This window comes from Takifugu rubripes, chromosome 22, assembly GCF_901000725.2.
Source record: "Takifugu rubripes chromosome 22, fTakRub1.2, whole genome shotgun sequence".
Taxonomy (NCBI): Eukaryota; Metazoa; Chordata; class Actinopteri; order Tetraodontiformes; family Tetraodontidae; genus Takifugu; species Takifugu rubripes.
The window spans coordinates 2,496,031-2,502,796 of record NC_042306.1 but is presented as its reverse complement, the minus strand read 5'-3'; the positions used below and the strand labels follow the sequence as shown (position 1 = coordinate 2,502,796).

General features: G+C 39.8%; 1 long non-coding RNA gene across 2 annotated transcripts; it reads right to left on the bottom strand.

The window, feature by feature from the left end:
- Positions 1-1,776: 1,776 nt before the first annotated feature.
- LOC115247951 (uncharacterized) lies at positions 1,777-4,195 on the bottom strand. 2 transcript variants are annotated; one of them, XR_003887006.1, is made up of 4 exons: positions 4,136-4,195; positions 3,450-3,553; positions 3,044-3,208; positions 1,777-1,908 (listed from the first exon to the last, which is right to left on the bottom strand). It is a non-coding gene; the product is annotated as an uncharacterized lncRNA (long non-coding RNA). The 2 variants fall into 2 exon arrangements; XR_003887005.1 differs by having other exon boundaries at positions 3,450-4,142.
- Between the last annotated feature and the right edge of the window lie 2,571 nt (positions 4,196-6,766).

Sequence of the window (6,766 nt, the reverse complement as noted above, 5' to 3'; positions counted from 1 at the left end):
CATTTATTGATTTTTTTTTTCTAACCAAGTAGACCAAAATAGTCTTAGATCTTCACCATCATAGAAAAAGTCGTGTTACTTTCCCTTTAATTGAGGAAATAAACATCTATTTATTTATTTGGAGGATGGAGCATATATTGTGAAAAAGCGTGCGCTTTGTTTGACTGACAGCCCTGAGCCAACAGTTGTTGGCAGGTGTGTGTTGTCATCCAAATTCATTCAAATTCCCCATCTTTGATCCTGTTGTCCTATTAATTATGTTAATAAACAGCCATAAGAGGATTCACAAAATATATAGGCAACAAAATGACCCGTATAACATCATTTGACTGTATATTCGGCATGTAATGGATTGTTTGTGTGGAAATGTTCTAATTTTTGTTGTCTTTGAATCCAAAGGTTTGTACAGTGTAGTTTTTACATTTTTATCAATTTCTAAACTTGGAGGATTTCTTTTTTTATAATTATTTATTTCATGATATGTCCTGTACATATTAGTAAGTAAAAGTATATATTTGCAGAAATACAGTTTGGAAACAGTGTTTTGACTGTAACACTGTAGCTTTTTTACCTCATTTTTTTATTTTCACTGACTGCACACAAGCATCGTTTGTCTCTCTGTCTATCATAGATTTCTTAAGTTAACTCTGTAACACCAAAATAAAGTAAACAACAACTGACTGGAGTTTGTATGGCAATTATATTTAGACATTTATATAGGCATTGTTAAATATTGAGTTGGAAGGGATAAAAGATGACCACCATATTCATTGACATTTAAATGATGATAACACAAAAGAGAAAAGAAAAGAATCTAATTCTGAAATTATTATCCAGGTCATTTGTGTGTTACCTTGATTTGACCTTGAAAGTAAAACATTAGATTAAAAAAATAAAGAGTTAAAGAAATAAGTGATTAGAAATTTCCAATCAGTCACACACAGAACCACCACAAGCAGCATAAATGGCCACAGAAACTGCATCTGTAAAGTCTTTCACATTCGGGATGCAATTGTTGCCATGGTTACAAACAATCTGGTGTGATATGGAAACAGTTTCTGCAGCTCTGAGGATTGACATCAGAGAGATCCTGAACCCTAATATAGAAAACCAAACAGGCTAATCTCATGTGGACCCTAAAAACCACCTATGATGACAGAACTGGGACCTACCGCAGATTAAACTCCCATCTTTTCTTCTATAAACCCAGAATAGAAGATTAAATCTCCATCCCAAGACCTGGAATAACTGTCAGTCATGATGTCTAACAGATTTAGGTGAAGGTCGTAATACTCAAACATAGGCTGTAGAAAGGTAAAGAAGGAAATAAAGACTCAAGCTGTGCTTATTGTGGGGGGTGGGGGGACTTAATAAAGGGGGAAAAATTCCCCTGATGAAAGTTCAGAAATGGATGGAGCCTTGTTCAAGAGAAAGGCCTGATCTCAAGATAGATTAAGGATTGGATGTGAATAGAGCCCATCAGTGCTCCGGCTCAGCCACCGGACCCCTGATAGCCCTGCAACAATGTCTCCACCAGAGGCCAGGTCTCGCTGCTATCTAACCCCATTATCTCACAGAAAGATTGATACACACCCCCTCTGGAGCGTAAGCACCACAAAAAGTGATACCCTTCCGTTTTCATTCGTGAGGGTTCATTCGTCTTGCCCACCCCCGCATCAAACTACATTCGAATCCTCGCGGGTAGACCTCATTAGCTGGGTGAACTCTTTTTTCCCAGACACATAAAAATGCTATGGTATTTAAATCCTGCAGCATGATGGGGAATGAATGAGGACTTGTGGAAGTGGATGAACTGCTGGGAGCCAGCCAGGTTCAGGTTTGCTTTAGTGACTGGGAGGCGGTGAGCCGCTCATTCCACACCTCGACCTTTGGCACTTTTCACACCATCTGAATGGGGGAAAACAAGTACAAGACATGAAACAGATCACAGGATGGACAGAAACTCGGCCCTGCAGAAAGGCGGCCTTTTAGCTGAAGGAAATGGGCCCTTCCCCTTGAGGCAGACCCACCTTGCAGCTTTGTCACCCAAGTGACATGAACATTGTTAGCAGATAGTTGCCAGGGAAGCTACGGCGGCTCCAGTGTGGGAGATGGCATCCTGACTGTGAGAACTTTGACACGACCAGACTGCAACAGGCACCACCCAATAACCATATAAATGGGAGACAATGGACCTAATTGCAATCAGGCAGCTCTTTTTTATTTTAAGGCCTGAGTTTCACCCTGACCACCGCATGCATTTCAAATGAAGACTGCAGGGCAGACTGGAGTCCCTTATACAGCCTGAAGCACAAGGAAAAGGACTATACATCCAAATACACAATGCAAATACTCTCATTTCACACTTTAATTTCATCTATTTTATGTTTTTTGAGAACGTTATTGTAAAAAGCGATCGTTGAAAGTGCTGCTTTATTTGTCGCTTGGTTAATTATGATTAACTACCTGGCCATTTTATTCAGAGAAAATCTTAACAAAAGTCTTTTTTTAATGGGATTTGAAGGCTAGCACTAGATATGAATCATATCTGGCTGCTGCTCTGCGGTTCTCAAAGCTCTTCTTGTTTATGCTGCAGCTTATGCACCAAAGGTGACGGGCCAGAGCAGAGCAGCAGAGGGGAGAATCCGTGTGTGGGCATTTCATTATGTTAGTGACTTTGAAGCCACTCTTTTGATGTCTGTGAAAGTAGATCAGTGTCTTGGATAAAGTACTTTTAAACATTTAACACATACGCCCCTGCAGACTAGACTACCAAAAATCCCAAAATATGCATTTGATATGTGAGTACTCCACAAATGAACAGCCTATGTATTTGCAGTTTAATTCATCTGATATTAATCTACCCTGTTTTTATAACCTCTGTAAGTAATAATCCCCCACCTTTGTTTAAAAAAAATAAATGATCTTGACAGCAATCACACCTTGGCCCAACACTTGAGCTGCTAATTTCTAACTCCAGATCTTCTGATGTGTTGTTTATCACACAATACTAATCACTTTTTCACCGATGAATGAGACGCACCAAACAAACCATCTTCGGTGTATAACTCTTTGCAGTGACAGCAAACCAAGCAATTTTTGGACAGCTGTGACCCCCAACGTCTGCGGCAATCGTGGCATGACGCGTCTTCTTTTACAGCCCAGGGACGGGGTGGGGGCAGGGGGTGCGGCGCGCGAAGGATGTCACCTGCGATGAATGAGAAGATGGGTTATCTGCAAGATTTCTAAAGAGCGCCACGATCATCAGAAGAGATGTGACACCTGTAAAGCAGTCTTTTGAAGTGCCTATTTGTATTGTTGAAGCCAACAAAGGAATTTTTGCCACCTCTAGTCTTACAAGAGAACTTTACTCTAAATAGGGGAGAGAAACCAGGGGGAGGAGGGGTGAGGCATACTGCACTACACAGTCTGCGTTTGTGTGAATTTACATGTCGGTATTTCTTCTAAGGACAGGTTTTTCTGGTGGTGTCATTGTGCTAGCCCAAGGTGGCTGCTGAGAGATAAGGTCTGGTAGTTCTGGTGGTGCCTGGAGCTTCATGGGGGGGCCAGTGAGTCGGATCACACCAGTGTAGCAGAGGGGAAAAGAAGACAGACATGATCACTCATTAGTCACCTAATCAGCACACTGCAGCTCAAGGCAGTGGACTCCATGCACTTGTTTGCATGTTGCCAGAAAAACCAGCTCCATCTTCTGTCTAATCAACTTTCTAGTGGAAAATTGAAAGGCGCTAACTGAGAATCCTGTTCAACAGATCCTGGGGTTCAGCACTTTAATTATAGGTCAAATAAAGTTTCTGAGGCTTCTGTACCAAAACACTGGCTAAAAATGTGTCTTTGTATGGTGCATTTAAAAAACTATGGGAAAGTAATGACATAATACTGAATAATTGTATTTTTGGAAAAGCAGATTCCAACCCATCAATAGACCTGCAAACTGGAAAATCAGAACCCAATGACAATTGTATTTTAGTGTTCATTTAACACAGCATTTGTATCATTATTCCTTTTTAGATGTTTTAGATGTAAAGTTTTCCTGCTTTTCCCAGTCGCATCGATAGGAACACTTTCTTTGGAATTTGTGTTTATAAATTTTGTTGGACTAAATTTCTGTTACCCTTTGATTCATTTGTTGTCCCCTTCTGGTGATGGGTTGCAGGTCCTCAGTACCTCTGTCATGTATGATGACCTCCTGTTGACTGCTCATAAAACACAGTTTGAACATTCTTTATTTTCAGAAAATACCTCAAATTGAGGGAACATATTATTTTAGTATTATTAGAAATATTTTTACTAATATGTAATATATTGTATTCATTTTTTTAGTTATTATTTTAACCACATACATGTAGGACTATCTTCTTTAGAGGATATAGAATGTTGGTTTTGGAATTCCCCCTCTAGGGGTAATAAGTGGAACTGCAATACAAACTGAACACTAGTTGATAAAGACTTGATAAAACAATGCATCAATGTTTTTTTGTTAGACAATACTGTTCATTTAAAAACACATGTATGTTTTTATTTATTTAAAATAATTTATTTATTTAAAATGACAACCTGAAACATCCGGAAATCCACACAGGAATGCTCGGATTACATTCCAAATAGAACTTTAGTTTCCAGGAATCTTTTTATTTATTTATTTATTTTTTACAATGGCAAAACAACAAGCAACTTGTGCCAATTTGGCCTGGCGACATGAAATATCAAACAGAAGAATCAAGTTTTCCCTCTCCTCAGATTTTCATCAATGTGTTCTTATCAATCATCAAAACATCAGCTCTCTGTGTACCAAGGGCCAAATGGAGACGCTAAGGTCCAAACCCATCTGCATGGTTGTGGACACGAGTGACTGAGAGTGGGTATATCAATTACAAGGTGACTAGCAGGGGAGGAGTGGGTTTATCATTAGCAGGGACTGGCGCTGGCCTCTGGTAGTTCCAGTAATTACCTCACAAAGGGTGGTGCTTGCCTTCCCACTGCTTTTCCCACACTGCACTGCAGGCTCAGAATTCCAATCGGCCCCAGACCTGCAATCTCCTTGGTTTTAGACAGCAAATTACTGACAAGTTCCATTCTTCACAGCACTGTAATTGCTTTTTAGTGCTGTTTTTATTGAGGCCACCCCAACCCCCTGTACCCTTCCCTCAATAAAGCTAAGTCAGGGAAGGGGCGAAGGGTTAATATAGATAACATTAGGACCTAATTGGCAGGTCTCAGACCTCAGATGAGGTCTGCTATTAAAAAATGTCTTATTCTTGTTCTTCTTATTCATGTTATGTGAAGATTTTTCTTCTGATTTGATGATTTATAATCAAGAAACTTTTTATCTAGTTGGTCCAATATTTAAAAGCACAAAACCCCTCAACAATACTTTAGTGTTGGACTGCTCCAGAGATTCCATATCATTAAGGCTCTTCACATCCCATACAAAGGGAAGCACTAAACATTTTGGATACTCTGTAACTTAAATCACTTTGTGTTGTTTTTCCCACCCCTGTGCATTACACTCTTAATCTATTACTTTGTGGAAATCATTAGTCTCCATGTCAATACAAGCTCTGGGGAGAGAAAACATCTCATTATGGGACTTAAAGAGATCTGTAGCATTCTTGGCTGTGTAAAGCTCTTCCTTTCTTTAATATAGTTACTTTCCTTTCACTGAGTGGACAAATTCTCAACGTTCCAGTGCTGGACAACCAAACAGTTGCCCATTTGAAATGGAAAAAAAGAGAAAGAATTGAAAATGGCCGAGGGATTAGAGGATCTAAAACGGATAAAGGGATAGGAGATTCTTGGTGTGATCTAGTTTAGTTTGAAAGATGAAGGGTCTTAACAAGGATTTGAGACTTTAGAATTCATTGTGCCATTATTTCCATCTTGTGCAGATTTACCAAAATTGTTAGCCATTTTGTAGACCATAGTTTTGGCAGTAATTTGCAGGGGGGTTTTGGGCCACTATACAGAAGTACTTTGACTCTACTTCCACTAGGATTCCAAAAAGTAGATTTCTATATTTAATCTGGCTATGAACAATTTTAATGTTTGATATGCAGAATTCATTCCAGATCTCTTTTTGCATATGACAAACACACATATTACAAAAAGTTACTGTCAAGGCTTCTGTCGTCTGGTCCATGCATCAACCAAGACTATGTCCAGCCTTCGATGACGAAAAAGCCCTCGGGCTACAACCCCCAATTGAGTCAGGTAGCAACCTAGCTCACCCGTGCCTTCATGTGTCTATCCTCCTGTCAGTGTAAGCAGGTTGACACCTTTGACCCTGTCAGGGTGTCAGATAGCTTGTCATAAGCCTTCAATAAAGTACAACGACAAGCCCTCTAATACATCACCACACGAGCCCTAGCCAGAAATGAGAGGCTGCGATCTTTGCAGCCTTGAGGCAGACAGGTGCGCTGTTGAGAAACACACACAAACACAGCAAACAGTCAGAAGTAAAGCCTGTCTATCAAAGTAATGGTCAAAAAGGGAAATTTATAACATGATAGCAAGTTGCATTAAGAAGATATCCGCTATGGACAAAATTCAAAGTTAATGAGGAAGTTTCTAAATTATATTCATCGAGTGCCCTTAAATACAAAGATTAAAATGTATTCAGCTCTTTTGTCAGTTCAGGGTTGCCTTTGAAGGGCTTACATATGATCAGTCACAATACAGTACAAACAGCCAGCTCTGACCACCTGGTGAGCAAGAAGTTCTGCCTGTCACCATTAGGCCTCTGTGG